Below are 26,667 nucleotides of genomic sequence, written 5' to 3'. Positions count from 1 at the left end.
CTCATGAGGACGTATGCAGGAAGCATGAAGAGTTAGGCATATTATATAAAATAAAGACAAAAAAACCCTTTCATTTCTTTGACAGATAGATTTCCATTCTCATATGAAGCCATGACACAAAGCTGCTAAGGGCATTAACATTTAATCAGGTGGCAGAATCACCTCAGGCCATGTGAGCCCCTGTTTTCCTATGAAGAAAGTGAAGACATGAAACATTTGCAGCTAAAGTCAAAAGTTCACTCAGTTTCATCCTCGACACCTTGCCAGTTACATTTTTAAGCAGTATTTGTGACCTGTCTTATGGACCTGATTGTGAAGCAGCTCTCTAAAGTGTGAACTTAACAGATTCTTTGCCCTTGAGCTCACAAGACTGACAGTGAGGGGAAGTCGAGACATTTCAAATAAGTCTTTATCCTTGCCTAGAGAGGCGTTCTGTAACCAAAATCATTCCTCTCTACCACACCCAATCCCCACAAGCTTTTTTCCTCCCCAATCAGGGTGTGACTCAGCAGCAAGCTTTGCCTACGGCACAGAATGTACACTCACTCACACGCGCTTTCCTTTTCACTGCTTCCAATGATGGCTGTGGGCTCTCTGTGTAAAGATGACAAGTTAGCAGAAGGATTTACATTTTTGCCTAATTCATAAAAGACTGCAAACCACAGACAAACCTCAAGTTCTTCAATCGCTACAGCTTAGTGGTGCCCGAGCAAAATGACTTTCTATGGAAAACTGAAAACAACTATGGTATAACAAAGTAAACCAAACAAAAACGTTCCTTTTAATGCAACCCTTGTCCACCAAATTCAACTGCAGTACTTAATCCGAGTCATTTCAAAAACACAATCACCATGACTATAGAAAAAAAGAACAGTGATGTAGCTGTGACATAACATGAACTTTCATTTTAATTTAAACAGCTGTTAACTTCAAAACTGGTCCAGGCAAGAAAGTTTTTTTGCATGTCACAACCATAGGAAAAATTCTTGCAAATCAGTGTGAAAGAGAGGTGATTGGCTGTTAAGTACATCAGAGAGCCAGCAGGGCAGAAGCTTTCAATATTGACCCAGTTTGCATTTGGCTGATCCCTGTGTCATCTGTCTTAACTGTAACATGAAGGGGATTTCTGACACACAAATGAATTCATTGTATTAAAAATAAAATGAAACAAAAAATAAAAAACTGCTCATAGACAGATCGTCATAATATGCAAAAACAATACATCAAACAGCCTCAGAGAGTCAAATACATGACCTACCTGTAGAAATGTGTTGAGGGGTGTGTAGGACTAGCCTGTCTTCCCTCTCTCTTCTCGGTTTAAATCCAGTGTTGCATTTTTTCAGATGCCCTCATGACTGGTGGAATACTGCTCCTGGGGTTTTAAAAAAAAGAGAGAAGAAGAAGCAAAAATAAACAAATAAAATTTTGGGTGGGATATTTTAGACACTATGATTATCAATTTGATCTCATATCATTAGCTTCACTCTGAAAGTGCCTACTTTGTCAACCATTTAGTATTTTTTCCCCCATTTCACAACATTTTACAGTCTCAACAAGCATCTGAACTACATTTTATATCATCTTCCTTACCCTAGAGTACCAAAGGGTTGTTCATTGGCTCATAAAACAAGAAAGGAGGAAAGTAATATTTACCAGTAAGAACCATAAGGAATTCTCTACAGCCATAGGTGTAGTGCTCACAGAGGGTACGGTAACAAAGGTCACTAAATCATCACTGAGCGTAAATAATCATAAGTGTCATGTAAAAATTTAAGTTCCATTGATTGATTCATCAGGTCAACAGCATATATATGAGATACACTAAATTATAACTGTAACCTTGTCATAGGTGCACTCTGGAACTGAAACAAATAGCATGACACATCTGATAACAGCAGATGGTGAAATGACTCAACAGCCAATGAAAATCTTTTTAGTGATAGATACTTATTATGTTCTCAGTTTCGGGAAAGATGGCAATGTAATTTCCATAACAAAAACAGAAAATTTAGCGGAAATGTAATCTGTGTACATTTTCTCTAAAAGGCGGGCGGAAGATGTTTTTTGCCTTAAAATGCTCATTGGTATAACTTTATTCAGTGCAGCAGTAAAAATACAGGCGCCATCTTCATGTATCCACAGTCTACCTTTATGCAGAATGACAGATACAAAAACCATGTTCATGTTGAGTGATTTTCTACACCCACTTGGCCATTTTCACAGGGAGCTCGAGGTCTATGCCAGACTACAGTCAGCTGACAACATCTCAGGCTAGATATCCGAGCATTTTATATGAAGAAGTGCTTCCTATTTTGCAGACAAATGCATCTTCTTTCAAATACATGAGTTCAAGGACACTACATACAGTGCTTATGGACACAAGCTTTTGCAAGCACACCCACAAGCAAGCATAATATTTTGTTTTCATCCACGTACACACACAGTATTACACATATAGTCGATTCACACATACACATCAAATCTGAGAGAGTTGTTCTGACAGCAGAGCGCTGTCAGCTACTGGCCTTTATTTCGTTCTGACAAGCAGGTGGAACAGCATCAACTACCAGTGAATCCAACCTCACCCCCAACTACATAATCGTTTTGAGACGGGCACACAATAAAAATCAATTGTTGTTTCGGACAATCAAGATTTACAGTAGATCTGTTATTTAGGACACAAATGACACTGTGACCTTTTTGTTTGAGCAACCGAATTCCTGTGTCTAATCAAACTGGAATGAGTCCTTTCCTCATCTCCTCCGCCTACCACATTACAGCCATTTTTACCCTTCTCTCTCTCTCTCTGTGTCTTATTGGTTAACCCCCACTACTTCCTCCTCTATCTTTTTGATGGTGCCGAGTGGCAGATTGGACACTCAAAGGAACCACATTCAATAATAAAACAGGGAGAGGGGATTCAGAGATGAGAGAAGAGAGATAAAAATGTATTGTGCCCCTTCTGAGTGTCCCTGAATGATTTATAACACAACTGACGCTTGCATGAGCCTCTGGGAAAGTTGTGGCTGCACTTCTCCTCCTCCTCGCTTAATCCACCCGGCTTGGCATTTATGACCAAGCAACAATGAAAAGAAAAAGATGTACAGTCTATGTAGTGGGAATAAGTATAACAGTACCGGTTTATTTGCATCTTTTATTTGAGTCTTCGAATTCTTGATGAGGTCAATTTTATTTGATGGACTGATAAGAACATAAAGGCAGCATTGTGAGTGTTTTAAAGAGGTTTCGATTGTCTTCACTTTGAAATAAAATAATGCATTTTACACTGATGTACTGTACTGTGTGAGCTATATAAGGGCTTTTAAAATACACTAATTTGAAATGAGTCAAAATCTTGTTCAGTTAATTATGTGACATGGCTGTACAAATTGTCATAATTTCATTGAAACAATCTTTTATCAAATTGGATTGCTGAATAATTATCTGTTAACTGCGCAATTAGTTAATGGATTAAGTTAGAGGTATAAACACAGAATATGCATGCAGACTGTGAAGATACTTCATTTGAATAAAAAAAACATGAATATTTTATGTACAGTACAAAAATGAAGAATAAATCAGCAGAATGAGTTACAATAGATAAACCCTGTTGTCACAAGCAAACATAATCAAGTCTTAAGGCAATTTTGTAAATACTGGTCCTTTACACATTTTATGTGAATGAAACAGAAAAGAGGTCATATTAAATTTAAAAAAATGAAAGTTAAACTGGAATGTCTCCTGGCCTGGTGGCTTAGAAGCATACTGCTGCAATGCCAACCAAATGTTTCAGAGCATTCAGTGGGTGTGCATGCATGTGAGTCGTGGTGTTGGAGGAAAAGAAGGTTATAAAGGTTAGCGGGACAGCTGCAGCATGACATGATGAAATGTGCTTTAACAAAGAAAAAAAAAAAACAGAAAAATGGCTGAGACTAAGGCACAGAGCATGTGGTCATGCCTTAAACAGTAAAGTAAAAAAAAAAAGGGTTAGGGATATTATGGGTTTGTAGAAGATAAGTTAAAGAGTGTGACAGCCCATGTGAAAAGTTTCTGATTTTAAGGCTCTTAACTAGTCCATGCTCACCATGTACAAACATAAATGAGTGAAATACTAATCAAATTACTTCTTATTCCAAGTTCAGAAGAATTAAGGTAACGTATGCTCTGAAAAACATGCATAACACCATCTCTGACATTCTATGTTAACATTCTTTCATAAACTTCATTAGTGTGTTGCCTAGAAATCCATCTCTTACTTTCTGTTCCTCCTGTTATGACACACTGTGATATGAATCAGAAATCTTGAGTCACATGTTGTCAATTTCCAAGACACAACTTGGCCAACAAAAACTGCTTCAACCGCCTAACATTGCATTTCTTGTTTTTGGTAAAAATAAATAAATAAAATAAAATAAAAAAATTCAGAAACGGCTTTCAAGGTGATTGGCCAAACAATTCATCAAGTGAGATGTCAGGGTGTCAAACATGGACTTTGTCCAACTTTAATCCCCTTTTGGTTTCAGTTTTTAGATGTAAAAACAAAATGTCACAAAACTGGTTGTAGACGTTATAAACAATGACATCACTTCCTTCATGGAAACCTGGGGAATTTTGTGCAATCTAAGAACTGAAAGCACGAGAAATGGTCTCAGTAGCCAACTTTTGAATTATGTGCATAATTGGAGCACTAAAAACCAGTTAGGCTAGTTTAATAGTTCATCCTTCTTTTTTGAGTGTTGATTTTCCTAAATTTAAATGAATGACACTAAGACTCAAAGTTTACAAATGTAATCAATGACTCCCAGTGTGGCTGAGGATGACTGAGGTGGGTTTTTGATGAGTCATTTTGGAGTTGTGCTTAAAATCATGTCCCATAGTGACACACCGCTTTAAATAAAGCCGAGGCAACCAAAATACGAGGCTATTTCAACAACACGAAATATTCTTCCCGGATGAAAATAAACTAATCCAGTGAGATAGAAAGAAACTAAACATTATGTTCTGATTATTCTGCCAGGGTGGCATGGTGTGGATTTTTATAGCAGTGACTCATTTTCACACAGTGAAGAATACACACATACACATACATAGTTTATGCTGTAAAGCAGGATTTGGAGACTTCAGGGCAGCTCTCATCTCAAGAGCTTAGTGGCACTACTGAGACATGCATGCATACAAACGCACACACGCACACAAGACTGTTACCTTCTCAGATTAGTTTTAAGCCTAATGCCAACATAAATGTAGGCATTGGTGGATTGAGGGACAAATACTAGACAAATAAGTGGCCCATCCACCGACCTAAACCCTGGGCCAATTCTTACTCATTAGTTTATTTGAAGTGATTCGCTCTTGTTGCCTTAAAGCAACAACAGATCAGAACCTCACAGTGGGTACTTTATTTGTGCTTTAGATGACTTATGATGAACTCTGCACAGATTACTTTGATGGACCTCTACATTTCTATCTCGCTTAAGCACCGTGGGGATGAAGTACAGATTAGAGATGAGCTACTGTGCCTACGATTGTGACTTAAAGTAATGTAGAGACAACAAATGTAATCTGCAGCTTTATCAGCAGAATGGGGTTTTTTTTGTTTTTGGGGGGTTTCCTTTGTGTGAATGGAAAAAAAAAAAATGTGGAAGACTTTTGGTCAGTAATCACATCCTTAAAGAAAAAAGGGAAAAAACTAAGTCCCCACTCTATAAAAAACTATGTCTGGATCACCATAACTTTCACAGGAAGCATTTTAAAAATCATGCATAGAGCTAGAAAACGCTCCATCGCATTTGTCAGCTCTAGGTAAGAGTGTCTGTTTACTACTGTGTGAGGGGGAGAGAAAAAAAGAAGAAGAGAAGAAGAAGTGTTGTTACGCTTCCTTACCCTGAAAATTCACATAATGTAAAATAAGGATGCAAGGATAGGGGAGAAACATCTGCAGAAGTCTTGATTTGACTGGCCAAAAACCGTCACAAAAAAACCCAACAAAAAACAAAGGATTCATGTTCTCTGTAACACAAACACTAAATAAGAATGGTGTTAACAGAAGCGCAAGATGAAAACATTTTTAAAGTATACTCCAAATAATATCAGCCGGATGTTCCACAACACTTGTGGATGATATTCTGCAGTCAGATGATTTAAACTATTTAGAGGGGGGCAAAAAGGCACCGCTCAACAACAAAACTGTATTCCAGCTGTGAAACATAGTGGAGGCCAATATCATGGCTTGCTACCCCAGGGCCTGGATGCTTTGCAATAACTGAAGAAACTTTGAATTCAAATCTGAATCAAGAAATTTTACAAAAAAAATGTCAGGGGAGCAGTCCATGACCCTAAAACGTCAGAGAGGGTGAGTGATGCAAGACAATTACCCAAAACTCAAAAGCAAATGAACAACACGATGATTTAAAGAAAAAGAGAGCACAAGAGAGACAAATGTCTTGTTTACCAATGGTCGCTGTGCCATGACCTGAAGCTTGAGCTTGTCAATCAACTCATCCAATAAGTAAGCCAAACCCATATTTTACAAAGATGAGTTCTCATCAAAACAGCTTGGGTTCACTATATTTTGTTAGTAATCAATGCCAAAAACTGGTTATTCCAAATGGTAAAGGATTCAAAAACTTTTTTTCCTTGCAAATGCACTGCCAGAATACATGGCAAAAACAGGTTTAAGAACCAGCATTTAGACAGTCACTGGGTCACTGATGGTGGTGTATAAAGTGCGCTATACTGTATCTCCAGACAGCTTTTTTGATCATTCAAGACAGAAAAACTTTGAATAAATCTCTAATTGTAAAATAATGCCACCCAAATGTTCCCGGTCACTACTGTCATTAACACATGTTGATAATCTTAAATTCTTTCAGCCTTTAAAGATATTCACTGTTAAAATGCATTTTCAAAACAGCCATGAAAGTCCCTGAAAGACAATGCATCAAAACGTCAGACTCTGTGCTATTCTCTTAGTGAAGTGAAATTGAAGGCTGATACCCGTATCTTCCAAAAGGTCAAAGCGCAAGTATGTGTAAATTGTGTGTGACATGGGTCCAGTGTTTTGAGTGAGTCTAGTGCATAAGAGATAATGTTACCAGCACATTGCTGCAGCTACTGTGAAGTACATGCCGAAAGGGGTGATTAAGTTACTGTAATCAACCATAAAGTGCCAAGACATGCCAATTCACTGTAACCAAAATAAGGTCCTGGTTCATCCAATATTACCATAGTGTTACCCAGTCCCTCTATTTAAGCAGAATTGGTCAGAACAGAACCTAAGACTTTAGTTATCTATTAGCAACGAATGCTATGAAATGTATTCCATTGCTTCATTTCTGTTTATGCTCTTACACAATACTGAAGTTGAAATCCTGCCTCTGAAAGAGGCATATTGTACTTTATATAAGCCTGCAATTATTGCAATTTCAATAATTTAAAAAATTCGGATTCAGGGGCACCTCCAGCAACAATGGCCCTAATGTTACTCGCGATGTCTATTACAGTAGAACGGCTCTCAATAGTCCCAAGTTACACAATGCACACTTGTGACAAAGCAGAGGAGGATGGCCCTTTTGTGTCTTACAGCTTTGTAGGTCAATGGCAATTTTAATCTCCACATTGATGTAGAAAAGCCATTTTCAATTATGTAGACCTACAGAGTGTTATGTAATGAGAATGGAACAAGCACAACCAAGACACAAAAGCCTTCACACATGAGAATGTTTGAGGCCTATTATATCTTTGGCTTTAGGCCTCTTAGACTTGAGAGGCCTAAATACTTAATCTAATCTAAGACGTGGAGAGAGTAGTGATGAAAATGTATTGAAAATTTCAATAAACAAACAATTAATTCATTTATAAAGTAACTGAATGAAAAATAAAAAGATTTTCAGATAGAAACATTTTGCATTTAATGCCATGTAAATTTAAATCTTAAATTTAAAAAAGTTTAATTTCTATTTGACAATGTGTATTGGAATAAAAAAAGTAAATGCAAGACAAAAAGATTTCTGTGAAGATAGAAATGTTGGTTTGCTAAAAATAAAGTCATTACTTCTGATTGTTTGCACTGGAAAAACTGCTTCTATCCATCTCGGCACAGTGAAAGATAATGCCAGCAAAATCAAATCACACAGATAATCTAACATAAGTCTCAGCATATACAAGGATCATCTTTGAAATGTTCTTTCCAAGACCTAAAAGTTCAGAGGAGATTATTCTGAGTTGCTTTGAAACATTTTTTCCATCCAAGAAGCTACAAAAGTATTTTATCCTAATTTGGAGTCTTGTAAAGCAAATTCACAGTACCCAAGCCTCTCTATACAAGTGATTTTCATTTGTACTGAGGTAATGAAGTTGCCAACCTGTGTGGTATCTAAAACATCCCCCAATTAATGCATCGCCAGCATACCTTGTGCGCTGGACACATGTGCACTTGTCTGAAAATGGTAATGAAAGCTAGGCATACTCACACATATGCAGGCACACAAACATACGCACAGCACTGGTCACACTCATTCTGCTGCACAAAGACCATCCTTCATTCACTGTGAAAGCTTTTTCAGAGAAATCCCATGAATACAGAGGGGTCGGTCTGTGTGTCTGTCCCTCTAGAGCAAAGCCTGGAGTTTTCTCATTAAAGCCATTCATCCTCTCTGGCAACTATCTGTGCTAGTGCCTTTTCAGCTGAACATTTTCTTCCAACCCTGTCAATAGTGTGTGTGGTCTACTGTCTTGTTTTTTCCCAAACTCACAGTCTCTCTCACACACTGTCTTTTTCCAAACCCCTCCTCCCTAAATAAATACAAACATAGACACACACACACACACACATACACACACACACATACACACAATGAAACAAGTAAACACACTAAGAGCAGTGTCACAGAGCCCCATCACCAGGCTGCTAAATTATTCAACAGTCCCTCACAGCCAATTTTGCACATAAGAGAAAGTAAAAGGTGAAGAGCAGGAGGTTTATCTTTGGGCACGTCTGGCTGGGAGCTGGAGGATCAACAGGTTACAACCACACACACAACAAAGAAAGAAGTAGAGATGACGAGCAGGAGAAGAAATCATTTAACTACAAAAGCTCCAAATTATTCAAAACAGGGAATGAGATGCTGTTCCACTTGTGATGAGAGTAGGCCAAGTCTCCCTTTACTTTGAGCCTTCTGCAGTCCACTATACACTTAGTACAACAACTGTCAACAATGCATATCAGCATACATGATAATTTTGGTTTGTAATTATTTTATTGAACTGCTCCTTTTTCCATGATGGAATGATTGTTCAGCATACATCTTTAATGCCTTTAAATAAAATAATTTAATAAACAATTTTGAATATATACAGCCTCAAACACATCCCCCCCCCCCCTCACTAATATTTGGTTATATATCAATTGCAAAAAGAACAAGAAAGAGAGCAGTTCAATAAAAATAAATAAATAAATAAATTTAAAAAAATCACTGAACGGCCAAATTACCATGACATTCATCTATATGGTGTGTGTAGACTTGTGACCACAACTCTACATGCACACATCCCTAGAAAAATGGCCATCCTATGTTGCAAAGGAAGATGCAATTTGTTCTGGGCATATTACCTGTTTGGTGGGCAGTACAGTATTGAAGCTGTATTAATGAAAACAAGAACAGCAATTTAATGCATTTAATTAGCAATTTAATGTTGCCTCTCTCTCAGAAATATATGGAAGATGGTGAGACCACCATTTTCATTGGAATAGGTTTTGTTCTGAACAGATTTCTGGTTTTAAACTTATTCAATCCTAACTGAACAATTCTAAAGTTTGCACCAAAAAAGTAAAGAACCACCCCAGCTGCTTTAAAAAAACAATCCAAGCAAGAGTTAGAAGTTCTGTTTTTTTAATTCCCAACAGAATACAACATATTTCTAAATGTAAACTGCAGCACAGGATTTTTAGTTGCTTTTTTATCTGACAGCTGCAGTCACCACTGTTATCTTGATAGTTCTAAACGATAACTATGTCATACTGTGAAATATCTGCATAGATAATCTAGAGTTCAATAGTTAATTTTCCCCTTAATGAGGAAAAATATACACAGAAAATCTGATCTCAATATGGTAATAAAAACTTATTAAAGTATCAGAAAATATGTGTGAGAGCTCAGGTAGTATATGCACATTTCTACAAATGGCCTTGTAAATATTTTACACCTAGACAGACATTCATTTCATAGTTGTGGTGCTTTTAGGCCAGTGTAGGCACACAGCAAATCAGTGTACTTGACTTCTTTATGGCACTTTTATATTTGTCAGACATTCAGTTTGTCTGAGGATCCCACATCCAATATTTCCATGTAAATATTTTATCTACAAACTCTAAATCAGAACATCTGACAACTACTCGCATCACACTGGCTTTAAAAAAACTGAACAGGCAGGAAGCTATAGCACGTTTTTTTGTTTGTTTGTTTTTTGCAAGAACAAATTGCATCTTCCTTTGCAACAGTTTAAGTAAAGGTTTCTATTTACTCTACAGTTCAAATAAACAAAACTGATATGAATAAAGCAAAGGGATTAAAGAGGGTAAAGATAGGCTATTAAAAGAACTGAGAACAAAAAAAGAAGGACAGGGAAGCATGCAGTCAACAAGGCCAACAAAGCACGAGACAATAGAGTTATTGAACTTTGACATCAAACACAGACACGCCTTTGTTCCACTTTAAGGTGGATGAAAACATAACAGGATTTTTACGACTCTTTTCTACACATACAGACAGTGCCAGAGAATGAAGACTGTGTTTTGATATTTATGTTTTTTGAAGTAAAAATCTTCAGCACTTTCAACTTTGTTGTAATTTAATATTGATTTTGGTGTTTAATAAAGTATAGGCTCTAAAATTTTAACTAAAGAGAATAAATCTGTTTCTTTAACTGTTAAGATTCAGTATTAACACAGACATATGTCAAAATATAACCGTTTAGAAACTGGTATTACCATAACCAGTATAAAAATATTCTGAATCTTACCTAATCTCAGAAACAGTTAAACTCCAGTGTGCTATTTTATGACCCTTACAGCTGCGTCATGGCAGCTTTCTGTTGTATATTTTATCTTCTATGACATGCCTGCAATTAAAACATGTCTAAATGTGGGAGGTCCATGTTTATGTAATTCCTTTTCTCCTGGGCAATCATTTTGGTCAAACTCTATTTTTTGAAAACCCTCGTAGGCCCTGCACAGGATCAGTTCATTATTTTAAAAGCACGACTCCACCAGCGCCACCTCCTCTAAGCTGACTCACTGAACAAACACCAACATGCACATGTTGGATTTATGCAAATTATATCCAAAACATTCAATTAATCTGAAGTGGTTTGCAGGGTTTGCGCGCACCTTAGCAACAATGACTTACTCATGGTCCCCAGGAGAAGGTGATGTTAATAAATAAATATAAATACAACCATAAAATAACACTTGAATTAGCCCCAGGGCTCACACTAACCTAGATATTCTCTTTTTAGCTTGGACAAAATTTGTACGCTGGCTTTGGGCTGTGTGTCAGTATGAGTATGTACAGTATGAGTCAGTAAAAGTACACTTTCCTGTATGTGTATACAGACAGAGGTAATATGTGCTAATAATGGATCTTTTGATTAAAATGAGAGAAAGATTGATGGCAGATATTAAGAGAGGATAAAAGAGGTCTCTGTCTCTAGAGCTCATAATAATGTTTAGTCTTAGTGAAGTAACTGGTGAAATGAAAGTAATTGCATCCTTCTTCAGAAATGAAGAAGCCTGTTGGATGAGAGGTGAAACCATTTTTGCAAACCAAAAGTCCATTTGGCTTCTTTTGTAAAGCTCTTAAGACTAATTGCATCTTTATTTGATGGACTGTATTCATCTATGTTTTTACACAGCCTTTTGGCTTGAGACCCCTTCAAACAAAACACATTTTAAAAATGTCTCCAAATTATGATTAATTCAAGAACTCTACGACTTGATAACTGTACCTTTGTGGTCTGAAGTCACAAGTGACTTAATTTATGGCCCAGGGTAATTAGAAAAATGTACCTCTCAAAAGTATTTGTTTTCCTTTTTTAATTGGCACTTTCCAGGCACTCAACAACACAGATCAAATTCCTTTAAAACACCATTGCCTTTTAGGGAAGTTTCAAAAACATCACAAGAGTGAAAGCACAGATGATATTAAAATGACCGCATCACTTTAAAACTGAAACAAACAACTTTTCACTGATGGGATTAGTTACACCTGTGTTTTTCTTGCTGTGAAGTGTTAGGATGTCCAGGAATAGATAATGAACACACAACAGCTGTAGTCCAAAACAGTTTCTCCACAAAATTACCATTAGTAGATTGTTGATGAAGCCCTTTATCATTTGCAAATCCTTTCATTTTATCTTTTACTTAGACACTTTTATCTCTTTCAATATGTTTTGTCAGTTGTCTTATATAATTAACTTTACAATTATGTGAACTGAAAAGATTATTTGGTTTGCCTCAGAAGCATTTATATTTCTGTATGAAACTCCTGATCAACTGACAAAGTCCTCCAGCAGCTCTTGTAACTATAATGGGAGCAAAGGATAAAGTAAGGTGACATCATTACAAAGTGTGGAGTGGGAGTGGTGCTTAAGGTGAACCAATGGCTCGGGTAAAACATTTGACTGTAACATGAGTCTTCTTTCAATCCTGGCAATAATTGTTCAAGTTCAAAGCATGTTTAAGTTCCATAACAGCAACCACATGTCACCATGACCATAAAGGTCAAGGCACAGACAGATGATCGCATCCTGCTGGGGGCATCAGATCAGAAAACAGTTCACTATGTAGCCCAAAAGGGCATGGACTAACAATGGCTTGGTAAGAAGAAAGGGATGGGAATTCATACAAAAGAAAACAAATAACACTTATGTCAGCCTACTTGTTGTTGCAAGAGATGTGGATTCCTGCTTAATAAGATTTATGATTTAAGTTCTTTTTCCTTCACTGAGCCATATTTGATTCATGTTGTTAGACAGTTTACAAACAGCAGAAGTCAAAACTCTGTCATAGGTCTTAAATAAAGAATGCTATCCTTTCATTGTTTTGTTTTGTTTAATGGATTTCTGTATCCTGAAACGATCTCCCACTCAATTACATATCAAGATACCAGCATTTTGCAAAACATTTTGCTTTATCTTCAAATTTGTTATGACCTGCTCAGGTGATAGTCCAGCTAGCTAATGGGCCTGCACTATAGATATTAATGACAGGGTTGGGTGACTGAGGCCAGTCAAACAGAGCAACAAGGTGTAACCTGCAATCATCATCCCACAGATAAGCCTAATTTAATCCGTAAAACTCAATTGTGTGTCACCAAGTTTAGAGTATTTGTCAGACTCTGTCTACATACTGTCAGGTGATGACACCTAATTTCAACTAACAAGCACAATCATAGCTCTCTAACCCCGGCAAATTACTTTTTAAAATTATTAAGGTTTTAGTGTCTTTGCATCTTTTACAGTTTTACAATGGAAAAAAAACATCTACGGCCATATTAATAGCTATAATTACCTGGTTGGAATATTCTAAATCTTAATATTGCAAACATTAAATTTTCTACAGTAAAACAGAAGCTACAGCATTTTTAGCAGCTTCTAAATAAGCCATCAAAACTTTTACATCATTTATGTTTTGAAATTTAGACACTAAATTGATTTATAGATTTTCACAGGCAAAATACATGTATAATGTGGTAAGTGAGGGCAAGCATAATTTAAGAAATAAATCCTTCCACATGTGCAACCTGTAATTTTGATGGTTTTGATTCACCTAAGACAGGTCCAAGCAAAAAGCCCAAAGACAACCATAAAAAAGGGTATGGAATGATTGCATGCTATGCTAAGGATGATGGCATTTGGTTTTGAGCCACACTGAATCAAAATTTTAACTGGTTCTTCTTCTGCACATGCTCCATTCCTCTCCCTAGTTTGAAAAAAAAATGTTTTTATTGTAATCTTTTAATGTATTCTTGCTCATACAAATAGACTGACAAACACATAACTGCATACATATATCTGCCCTGTATCTCACCTTGAAACAAAAAAAAGCATGTATTTCAGACAATTTCCACTTCACTAGCCCTCTACTGCTTTTGAATGCTTTAACAAAAGTGGCATAACCAAAAAAAACTACAGTTACATGAGCAGAGCAAATTATTCTTTCAGAGTATAGTATGAAGGACATTTACTGTAATGATGTCATGACTAAATATATACCCATAGTTTGCCTACGATAATGGGTGGGTGAGAGGCAAATCATGGGGCACAGCACGTTGATATTTTTCCACCATGTTTTCACACCTAAAGAAATCAACTGAACCAAGACCCATAGTTTTCAATTTACACAAGTCGAAAATGATATTACAGTTACTGTGTGAAATGCTTAAAATGTTCATTTTAAAAGCCATTTCTGGTGCTGATGTAGTTTAGGTAAGAAAATAGGAAAGTAACAAATTTACTTTGAAGTAAAACCAGGGCCTCGTGTGTCTTTACATCATTAGGGGGGGAAAAAAAGAGGTCAAAGAGGTCTCAGCATTCAGGTACAGAGCTGTTACTGACACTCTGTGACACACTGGACTGCTTTTGGTTGTAAACTGGTATAAACGTGTGTAACATCCACTGCCATTGGCCATATCTATGCAGGCTCAGCTGGGGCTGGATGACTAGATAGGCTATATCGACTAGGCAATAACCATGGGACTGTTTATGACACTATCAATTCTCAACTATATTGATTTTCATTGTGGTTGAAAAAATATTCTTCAGTTCCACACATAAACACACAAGAGCTGTGGATAGTTGCTCAGGTGGTAGAGTGGATTGTCCACTAATTATTTGATACCCAGCTCCTTTACATGCCAATGGGCAAGATACTGAACTCAAGATTGCTCCAAATAGCAAACCAGAACCTTTCTCTGTTGTCAGTAATGTGTTTCAGTGTTTCAATGAGCAGTCGATAAAGTACTTTCCAGCACTACTAAGGCTAAAATTAAATACATAATTTGCCTTCTGTTGAATAAAACACCCCCCATCAAATCAAGTTTTTCAGATGGGCTGTATTGTTGCATAATTCCAATTTTAAAAAAAACTAAGAAAAAACACACCCACAGCACAAACACAAAGGAAATATCCAGTTCACTTATGCGATAAGGCCTTACAGACGCCAATAATATTTAAAGGAATATGATTTGAATTCTTTACTTAAAACATGACATGGCAAGTACTGATAACTGAGGAATTTTACACACTCCTGTACTCATCAATTTTAAGTTCTTCAGAGACTTGAACACTCTTTGCTCTTTGAGTCTTTTAGCAATAGCCTTCACTAGGCATGTCCTTGAGACCACAGTAACAAGTGGTAGTGGTCAGATGCCCACACCAGACAGTGAATCATCCAACTGCTGTAGCCCCATTCTGCTTTCCCAAAAGGCCATGCAAAATGCATGAGCTTGAACGTATGAGAAAATGCTCACACACAAACACTTTGTACATGAACAGTCACACAAGAATACACATAGTCACTACATGGAAGTATAGTCACTGAGGAAGGTGCACGAAAACACACAGACAGGGATTTTAACTTGTGGAAGTACACATCAGCTGATCTAGTTTCAAATGTGCGCATGCACATGTATAGTGAAGGGCTGAGTTGAGTGAAGTGCTACTCTAAAGCCCAACAGGATTTTCCAATCAAGCAGCAGAAAGATTAATAGAGGCCTACTGCATGCTTTATGGTGAAAGCCGTGCAAAAGAGAAGTCATTACACTGAGTAGGACATGTAGCCGCTACTTGCTGAGTTTTGTTCATAATGAAATTTTAATAAGAGCAAAATTTAATAGGCAGGTTGAGCTGCCATTAGCTGGGAATGACTGGAGCTCCAGTGCCATCATTGGAACTCAAACTACTACGGTCTTTGCATATGAGCATTTGCCTCCAACAGGGTGAGTGAATCAGATTTCCCTAAATTCTGTAATCTGGTGCAAGAGACTTAGAACAAAGATTCAGATTCCTTGCCTGGAGAAGTATCTTAATCTTTTCAGTGGCCTTCTTTTCTTAATCTGCCGAGCAAGGTTTGTCGAATTCAGAGCAATACTGCCTTCTCTTCAGACAAAGCCAAAGCAATGAACATGAGTCTACACTAAATCTCACAGCTCAGTGAATGGATTCCATTTAAGACTCCTATGTGGGACAGATGAAGACACCCTTTCTGACTTTCTTGAAGGCCGTGTTCTTGGAGGAATAGCGATGATGTCATGCAGTCTTTTGTTGAGGCCTCATGGGATGTTGCATATCACAGTTATACATTAATGGGTAGGTCTCCCAAAGATGTCAGCTTTATAATAGACTGAATAAAGCCGTCCTGCAAGCGCTAGCATACCACTGCCGTTTTCTAATGGAGCCTGTGTCTGTCAGTTAACCGTGAAAAGACCAAAATAATGATTAAAAAAAAAAAATTATAAGGAGTAGGGCCATAAGAGGTGTGTGTCAAAGCCTGCATGTTGTTCTAGACAAACACAACAAACTTTGCTTGCTCATGTCACAGTGCCTCAACTGATTTAGCTGTATGTTAATGAGAATCAAAGGGAACATGTATTTTTCTTGATTGATAATCTGTCAAAACTATGTCTCAGTGCATACAACACATCAGGAGAAACAACCTATAACCTTTTTTCTTTACTCTGCCTTTTAAAAAGAAAAGACAGCATGCTAAAGTAAAATGAAAGAGAAAGATGAAGGGAGGAAATTAAGCAGAGGAAACCCCAAAAAGGAAACATGCATCTAGGCCACTGAGTCATTTCCCGTGTATTTTGCTTTTTCCTCTTCTTTTTTCAAATATACACTGACAGTATAAATTATGTACATCATCATTGGAGTTTACACAGAGTGGGAGAGGGCCCATGAGCTTTAAGCTTTAGGATTTCAGCTTTTATCCCCTGTAAAGTCTGCCCGCAATTAGTCTGGGAATTAATTCAGGCTCAGAACTTAGCCTCCCCCCTTTCCTCTTTTAGATCTTTACTGATTCATCCAAGCCTCTTTTACTCACACTCACAAAAAAAAAAAAAAACCGACATGGGGAATAAATGTGATATCTTCCCCATGGAGGCCAGATTTTACCCATACAAATAACTTAAAGGTAGCACCAATGTTATAGAGAATTTTATTTAAAAAGTTAGTGATTTGTATTTTTATGCCATGTTGTGATGAGGATGGTTCTGCATATATGTGCATCTGTTAAGGAGATGTGGTTGGTCTGGTCAATTATGAAGAGTAATAAAAAATAAGAAATTCCATAACACTTCCTGCTGCACTTAAATGGAGCATGGTTCAGTGATCCGGCTGCAACAAGTGCTACCAGTAAATATTCTAAGTAGAGATTTTATGATGTGCCTCGCAGTGCTCAACGGTTTCATCAACATTCACACGGTTCTGCACTTTGATTCTGTTCCCCAGGGCCAGAATGACAGTGCTAAGTTTAACTATAATGACCTAAGCGATCCGAGGGAGGAGATTCATTGCGAAAGTCCTAATCTGTTGTATGTATTATTGCGCCAGTGCATGCCCACTCCAAGCTATTTCTATGTGGATTGTTTTGGCCACACCAGCAAAATTATGACTCCTAATTTGCCCTACATGCCAGAATTGACTCCAAGTATATTTGTTCTGATATTTAAATAAATTATGTCCACTTATTTCTTTTCAGCTGTCTCTCAGAGATGAAACGACTGCCATTTTGCTGTTCTCAGTTTCGGTTTGTATCTCCTCTTCTTGGAGGTGCAGGCACACACAAACACACAGTGTAACAGAGTGCAGAGGAGAGCAACAAAAAAGCAGTCAGATACGCATCACAATAGGGGGCATCAGGTGACTCATAGCCTGTAAAAGCTACCCAGTGTTTTTTGGTTGTTTTTTTTTTTAAAGGCTAAAAGTGTTAACAATCTTGTCACGCTTGTATGCCATGTTCAAACAGTAAGGTTGGAAATGAAATGTGAAAGGGGGAAAAGTGTGGCTATATATTCCGGTCTGAGATGGTCATGTAGTACTCAGTGGTCCTGAATTTTGTATATAGCACTTCTAAACTTCTATTTTCCGAAGTTATATCTAGAAAAAAAAAGGAAATTCTTCTTTGATTGATGAATTATTTTAACAACTAATGTATTATTAAAATGTTTTCATCATTTAATTGTATGCCCACAGATTTAGTTTTAATTAGCTGTTAACTGACAATCAGGTAGTTCTCGCAGCAAGATCTGTGATACTAACAATCTCAATTTCATTGTACTTTTTATGTGATCCATTAATAGAACCAGATGGAAAAATGCTAAAAACCATTGTGTGCAGCCTAGCTGTATGCAACTTTCTTTCCTATCACAATTTTGAAGGTATTCAGCCTCATTTCCTGCTCCAGGACACATGTAGAAAAATAGCAGTGCTAGAAAGATTTTAAGAACAGTGTCATTAATCAGTAAATCACCCTGAGCTTTTTTTCGTAATTATCCTGGTGTTTTCCCATCATTTCGAGCTTTGACTGGTAGTCCAGGCTTGCCGCTCCTGGTGGGACCTATTAAGTTCTTCAACGCCTCTGGCACCATGTCACTTTGGAATTGGTAAAGTCTTACTATCCCTGCATCTCTGCTTTAATTGTGCACTGTGATATCACTGGTACACACTGATAGAAGGTCATGAACCATGTGGTCAACAAAACTCTACAGTTCTTTATGTGTTGCCAAATCAATAATTAATCATGTGCGTTTTTGTATTGCAAATATTTTTTGATACAGGGAAGTGGCATAAATAAATAACAGGAACATTTTGTAACAAATAGCCAAATATATCACAGTCAGAGAAAGGATGTTTTCATGTTTGAAGAGGAATAAAAAGGAGTGGCAGACCAACAGAAGCTTTTAGACTTGATGAATATCAAGTACTGACCAATGCAGTGCCTGCAGCTGGTCCTCTGTTTCATTTATTATCAGAGCAGTCATGTGTAATGGAGTACCAATGCTCAGCACAGCTCATTTAATTTCTCTATACAATGAACAGTTTGAAAGCTAATCAATGAATAACTTCTTAATTATACTGTGTATTATAATAATCACAACTTAAACAAGCAACTTGAAGCTTGGCATCTAATCTAGCAGTAATATTGTCTTGATACTTCATTCTAAATTGTTTATGAAAGCACAATAGGCTTTCCTATCTGACATGGCTCCTGTATCATACCAGGAAACAATAGCTGGACGTGGGTCAGGCTGGCTACCGTCTATGACAACCCAGTGAGGGCGTATGCATGTCGGCTTCTTTGATACCCTCTTGGCCTAACAATGCAAGTACTTCCTATCTAGCCGTCTGGGACGATATCATCCTTGCAATTATGCTAAGGTTTGCAGCCTTCTGGGTCATGATGAGAGCCTGTGTGTGAGAGAGTGAGTGAGTAAACTATAATGACTGAGGGAAGCAGTGGGGCTGGGTGTTGACTGGTAAGTCGCAGTGTTACTGGACAATTGTTCAGTTTAACCCCAGGCTCTCAGGGTTCATAAAGGCATCAAAAGCTCTCCTGGTAAACACTATTAAGCAAGAAAGGGGTGGCTGAAGTACTTACTTTGGCTGGCCTTACATTTTTTTTCCATGAGAAACTCCTATGTTCCTCATTCATTATGATACAACAGTCCGGTTGATGAATACAGAGATAACACAAAAAGCTTGGCTGGAAAGTAGCAACTATGGGAAGAGACGCAAGAGCAAGAGATATTCAGTGTTGTTTCTTAGTCCAACCACCATGCCTTGTTTGTTTCTTGCCTTTTAAAGAAGTGCCTGTGAAAGAAGCCAGGCTGAAATACAGAGTTAGCTAAAAATGAAAAATAAAACTCACATTTATCTTGATACACTGCTGGCTGGTGACAGCACGGCACAATCTCCCCCAGCTTCATCAGAAACAAATCTCCACTTGACCCAATGGAGGCTGTCCAGTCACAGTATTAGAGCTGCACAGAGCTTGGGCAGAGGCCTAGATTCCCTTGGGACTAGGGCGTTTTTGGCATGCACTTTGGTAGCTCACATGATGAGAAGTTATCAAACATTCACATCATGTTAGGTAGCACTACTGATCCTAGATGCCCTATAGATCTTTCAGAAGTGCTATGGAATAAAAGCTATTATAATGGTTACTGCTGGTCACTGTTGACCACAGCATCCACAATTTTGCAAACATGAAGGTTCTGAACCTTCACACCAATGAAAAGTGCTCTGAAATAAATGAATGAAGTTTGGAGACATGTTAGCAAAGGTGCTGAGTGAAAAATTATGGTGAATAACTGTGTGACACAAAAACGCTTTGAGCAGCCAAAAGAAGCTCCCAAAATAGATGTGGTGCGGTGTATTACCTCACCCCCACTCACATCAGTAAATGTGTCCATCACATTCATGCATCCTAAGCCCTGCTGACATGCCCCACTCTATGAGGCTCACAGTGCATACTAGAGTTTTCCCAGTTGGCTTGCATGCAGGGGAGAGTCAGCAGAACAGAGGCAAATGGTAGGCCTATGACATGACACTTTCAATTTTTTAAAGACCCATATTACAGTGAACCATGTAGTTCTAAAAATAGTCCAGTCTGAGTCTTTTCCGCCATTCTGCCAGGCTAAATTAAGCCTTAGGCCCAGGAGGGGTAGTGGTGGGCAGAGATAAGACAAGTCAGCCATCAGCATTGGTAATGTCTCTTTGGGTGATGGTGATGGCTCCTCATAATTCCTCAGCACTTCAACTTGGCCTAGTCATAGAAGAGCAGGGATAGGCTTGCATGTTTCACGAAAAAAAAAAAAAAAAAAAAAAAAGGCAGACAGATGTAGTTGGACATAATAGGGGTTGAAAAGAGGGTGGGTGGAGGGGCCTACTCATGGTCACAGCTGCAACCTAGCCAGGGGATTGGATGCGCACTTCTAATAAAGCTCTGTAATCAAGTCACTCATGCTAACCTCCCACACCCACAGAGGCTAATTTGCCAAAATGCCTTTCTTGTGACACAATTTGAAAAGAAGAAGAAAAAAAAAAAACAATGAAGGAAACAATGGACATGTAGTACATTAGGAAGAATGACGTATTTAACAACCAATATGTGGTGCATAATAGTATGCAGCACATACATTATTGTGCTCAGTAAAGAAATTGAGCCAGATGCTACACTAGTGAAAAGCCTATAAAATCCAATTGGAATTTCCAGATGAATAAGCACACACATACTTAGATCAGAACTGCTGCAATAATTACCTTTTTAGGTGTGCAATGTTTTCATTGTGAAAACTTCAGTGGGCGACAGCTGAATACTTCTGCTCAAGATCTAAAGTGGTTGGTCTGACTAATACAGTTTTCAGCTGTGCAAGGTGGCAAGTAAACAGCAGAAGTGGCACACTCACTGGGGAGGTATTTGTTGATGAGACATCTGCTGGGCCGTGGCTTCCCCCCTCTGAGACAGCTTTCAGTAGACCAAGGCCATGACTCAGGTCTGCACCAGCTGCTGGGCCTTGACTAGATCCATTTCACATTTTTCCCCATGATGGTCAGTGGTGCAAATACGCCATTGCCATAAAAATCCAGAAGTGATGCCGATAAAAGAAACTATGAGCTGGACATGAATCAACAGATGGTTTATAAAAAGGGCATTGGCTTTGAGGAACTAACCATCTTCACATTTAATTAAATAGACACTGTTAGTTGGACACAAACACTGCTTTAATGCACACCAAAAGAAGATTTAGGAACGCACCTACTGTGAACATGCACATGTGTACCGTAGGTAGTTCTGACTGGCTAATCAAACAAAGTGCTTCTATAGATAAATTCTGCTAACACATATCTGTGCTGGTACTCTCTCTTGCTGGCTTCACAAGACTATGATCTTGCAGCAGTGCAGAGTTTTGCTGTCAACTGAAATCATCATTAAAAGCAGTATGCATGAACACATCAGTGGTGGGGGTAGAAACGGCATAATTCTCCTTACCATCTGAGACAACATTCCTGTATCAGACATCCTAAACCAGATCACTGCATAACATTAAGCCTGACAGAAGCCCTTTAATATTGATGTGCCCTGCCACTGTAGCATAAACCACCAAACTGCTGTGGCACTGGATAACTGACAATTCTGTAATATAGGTTTGAAAAGTCAGCCTTTCATCATGTGAAAGGAAAAAGCTTTTCACTTCAACAGGTTTCACCTAGAAGCAAATTCAGCTCTTGCTCATTGAGGGGTTAAATTGTTGTAAAATATCAAAATTGCCATTTCAAATATGTGGATATGACAATGCCAATAACCTTATTACATAATTGTTTCCAAACTGTAAGAGGCTTACTAGTAGGCTTGTCTAGGTTTTTCAAAAGAACAGGTCAACTCGATAACTTTAACATTCACATAGGGGGACTGGGAGTTTAATTTCTCGATTATAGCTGATACAGTTAAACTCTTCCCAGTGATAAGTTTTTGGGTTGTTTTTTTTTTTTAAATCCCAGCTTCGGTAAAGCCAGTAGAGGGCTTCAGTGGCTTCTAGTTTCTCTGAAATAAAACAAATCAGGATTTCACTGAGACAGACAGAGATTGCATTAGACGCTGCAGAATATTACGAGACCTATAAAGGGTACATAGAGGTCAGGACAACTATTATAACTAATATAGCCTGTTTTATAAGATGGCAGTGTCTGTTGTACAGATAATCTGCTGCAGCCCATTGTACATTCCAATAACATGTGGACAAACCCAGAAGAAGCAAGCCACGTCTGTCATAAAAGACTGGGAACTGTGGTTTCCATTCTGCTGAGTCCATTTCCTCTTTGTGACATTAATGCAATAATTTGAAGATCCCAACAGAATAAATTCTCTCATTAGGATAAGGGATTTGGCTATGGAGTAGAACAACAGAGTCAGAGCACACTAAGCCATCATGTCTCTCACTTTCTCTCTCCAGCATGTTGAATCCTTGCAGGTTTGAATTAGATTACTAATTTTGAGGCTGTCCTTCCCCACTGTTCTATTTCATGATGCCTTGCCTTCTTGAAAGCACTAACTGATTTCCTGAATTCATGAGAATACAGACACACACGCACGCACACAGACACACACGCACGCACACACGCACCTCTGTCTCCTCTACATCTGTGCACTGAGTATTTGTTTAAATAGTTTAGATTTTTTATCAACAATTTTTAAAAAATAAACAAGTTAAAAACAAATAAACATGCAAACAAACAAAAAAAAAAAACAGGAAAACACTCATTTTGTTAGTATACAAGGTAATTAATACCCAAACTACTTTTTTTTTTAACATTAAAGACGAAACATTCTGTGAACATTGTAAAAATGGGTATAGGATGGCTGTTGCTCACTTCACACTGATTTCCTATTAGATCCAAATCATCCACAAAAATCAAAATGTCACCCAAACCATTTCAATTATACTTTGTGTCTTTTAATATATGTGTTATTCTATCTAGTGGAAGAATTGACATTATTTATCTTATCCCGTGGGTAATATTTGGCCTCTGAGTGTTTCCCCCACCCAACAAACACGTCACAATTAGCTCTTTGGCATTCAAACAACTGAGGTTCATTAATTGTTCTTCATTTTAACTGTAGTCGTGCCCTCCTTGCTACAAACAGAAAAGAAATAGCTTGAGGTTTAGTGGAATTACTTTTGAAATCATTTTAGCATATATCACTCCGACCAATTCCAAAAATATTTTAATCTTTCTACACTGTCACAGTAAAAGCACTTCTTGAGCCTCTTTTAGTGCATAGATCCCTTTTCACTTTGTGGTTTGATCTGAAATGTGAACTAAAATACTATGTCCAATCATTATCTGTGCACCATTAATCTACATGTACCTTTAACATCTAGTCTATGTTGGGACTGGGGTTGAAACATTCAGAGAAAATGGCACAATCAAAATCATAAAAGGAGATACCAATAAGGAAGTGTGACACTTTCTGTTCCCTAGCTCAGTGAAACTGCGATTGGGTGATCGATGAACCGATTAGATGTGAATGATGTGAAAAACGGACACAACACACTTGCACAACAGTGACGTATTTGCCCTTTGAACAAAACCGAAGTAGGGCACAGAAACTCGGACATAGCACAGAAAGACAAACTTGACAGATGTTATAAAGGAGAACTGACATCAGTTTTACAATACTTAATTAACATTATCTCAAGATGAGTAAACCACTGTGTAAAACTACAGTGTGCAAAATTGATTCACACAGGGTTTTCATCTACAGTGCATCATTCCTAAGCTAAATGACATAACAGAAAAAAAAGAAAAAAAATACTACAAATCGATGTGAATTGCATGCAGGTGCAGTGTCATAATACGGGATTAAATTCCCGCGATCCATGCCTGAAATTGAGTGGGCAGGCTTCTTAAAATAAATCTTTACAAATGACACAGTTTAGCAGTCAAACACGGGTCTGCTTCCTCTCACTCATGCGCTCTACACACAAGAGATGACATCATATTGGGTCAGCTTGGGTTTTAGCGCTCAGCTTGCTATCTACATCTGCCATTTCGAGCGCGTCGTATTAGCCTACATTTACTTTTAACTACTGCCCATTTAATGGAGCACCGTCTCGTGTGCAGGTGAAGATGTCCGGTACAATTCAAGCCATGAATGACTTATATAATAAAACAATGAATGACGTACCGTTGTTGTCTTTGCATTATATTAGTGCAGTCTAATCCTACAATCTAAATCCTAAAAACCCCCACAAAAACAGAACAAAACAGGGTGTGCAGATCATGATCGCCTGTGTAAAAAGGCTTCAGACAGACGTAGTAAAAGTATGCATAGTGTCATGCATAGTGGACGTTACACTGTCTCAACCGAAAGCCATTGTGACCGTGCGTTGATAGTAAAAGCTCACTCACAACAATGTGCAATGGAAGGTACCACAGTCATTTTGGACGTGACAGATTCAAACGGACTGACACTCACACTGCGTGAGACTGCTAAAATAACACCAGGGGCAAGTTTATACACCACCCAGCCACCTTGTCTGTTGCAAAAAAACAAACAAACCAAACGTTCACTTCACTACAAGCTGTCATTCGTTTGCTCAGCATACTCACCCCCCGAGGAACAAACCAAACAGCAAAGCTTCTTCTTCGTCAGTTCACAGCGTAAAAAATACCCACAATTCAGCCTAGGCTTAAAAAGGTGCAATAACGAGCAAACGTGCACACTTCGTTAAAGCCGTTAAAAAGCAAACCTACGCACTTAACCCCAACGAGCTGATGCTTGTCTCCGTACTCACCACCTCTGAGTTGCGTTCAAACAACAAGCCGAACAACGTCGAAAACAGGCGATGATAGTCATTACCAACTTCAGGTGCAACCTAATCGACACTACTACTCCTTTGTATCCACTTTTACCGCTTTGACATTTAGCTACAGTAGCTCAGCCGTTGAGACAAGAGGAAGTGTCATTTTCATTTCTCAGCGCGCGAGGCTTTTAGCACGAGCTGTTAACCGTTACAGTGGATGGGGACACACGTTGACAGCAGCGCAACAGCAGAGTGAAAAAACTACTCACCTTTTGTAAAATTCGTCCTTGGTGAAAAGCGTACGCACTTCAGGGTTATTTTGTCCGACTCTAGATATTTCGCTGTGACTTCTCGAAGTGCTGTCAGTTGGTCTAGACTTCCTGAATGACGGAGCAGCAGGAGCACAACCCCTAGCCCGTGTTTGACAGCCACTCTGACAGACAGGCGGAAATAAAGTTGTCTCGTGTCGGGAACCGACCGCTGGAGGATGTGCGCTCTGCGCGCTTGGTATTTTCCACATAATATATGTCTGACTGATTGTTTTGCGTGTACTTTATGCTCAGTTGTTTTGTCCGAATTCAATACAATTTTTTAAAGTATGAATCATTCTTACAGTGGCGCAGCATTCAAAAATAAAGATATTAATAAAGATATTATTAAAAGTGAACGACCAACAATCCTTTACCCAATTTCCTTTGCAAATCATTAAAGATGCATGGACTGAGTCATCCCGATTCTGTTGCAACTTCAGAGATGGCAAGCCAGCTAGTCTGCTAAATATGCTCAGTGCGATGATGCCACCTGCTGTTGTACTTTGGAAGTTTAACTGTAAAATTATTGCGTTTATTCTGCATCAGGGCCGTTTCCAGGAGTTTTTGCAATAGGGTGGCCGGGGGAGCGGGGAGACCAATAAAAACCAGTGGGGGAGTAGGATGGGGCACAGGAAACCACAATATTTGATCCGAAACGAATACCGCGTATTCACTAGCAAGGACCTCAACCTCAGATGCAAATGAAGAATATTTGCTGATAATGATTACTGGCTCCTGGCCTAACAGATTCCACTGATACCTTTTGGATGACAAACAGGAAAAATGGGGAGGGAGGGTGCGGCATGGAAATAAGGACATGTGTAGGCATAGATGTAAGGTGAGGGGAATGTGTGGATTGTAGTTTCACTCCTTAATATGATAATAAAAATGAACTCAAGTATTATAATTTTCAGGCTTATCCAGACCTGTTTCCTAATACAGACATTATGCCAGAAGTGGCACTTAAGAGTATAAAAATCTAGATCTGTTTA

The 26,667-nt window shown here is 38.2% G+C and overlaps 1 protein-coding gene across 6 annotated transcripts in view; it reads right to left on the bottom strand.

The window, feature by feature from the left end:
• taok3a (TAO kinase 3a) overlaps positions 1 to 25,865 on the bottom strand; it is a 63,691-nt gene extending 37,826 nt beyond the window's left edge. Inside the window, exons 1-3 of one of the 6 annotated variants that reach the window (XM_085179764.1) lie at positions 25,634 to 25,865; positions 1,259 to 1,372; positions 551 to 594 (exon numbers count right to left, since the gene is read on the bottom strand). The gene's annotated coding sequence lies outside the window, so the exon portion shown is untranslated. Of the gene's footprint in view, positions 1 to 550; positions 595 to 1,258; positions 1,373 to 8,471 lie in introns of all 6 variants that reach the window. The other 5 variants (XM_085179760.1, XM_085179761.1, XM_085179762.1 and 2 more) reach the window with 5 other exon arrangements.
• Between the last annotated feature and the right edge of the window lie 802 nt (positions 25,866 to 26,667).

Source organism: Neolamprologus multifasciatus, chromosome 12 (assembly GCF_963576455.1).
Source record: "Neolamprologus multifasciatus chromosome 12, fNeoMul1.2, whole genome shotgun sequence".
Lineage (NCBI taxonomy): Eukaryota > Metazoa > Chordata > Actinopteri > Cichliformes > Cichlidae > Neolamprologus > Neolamprologus multifasciatus.
Note: the sequence above shows the minus strand (reverse complement) of the source record. Positions and strands in the feature narration are given on the sequence as shown.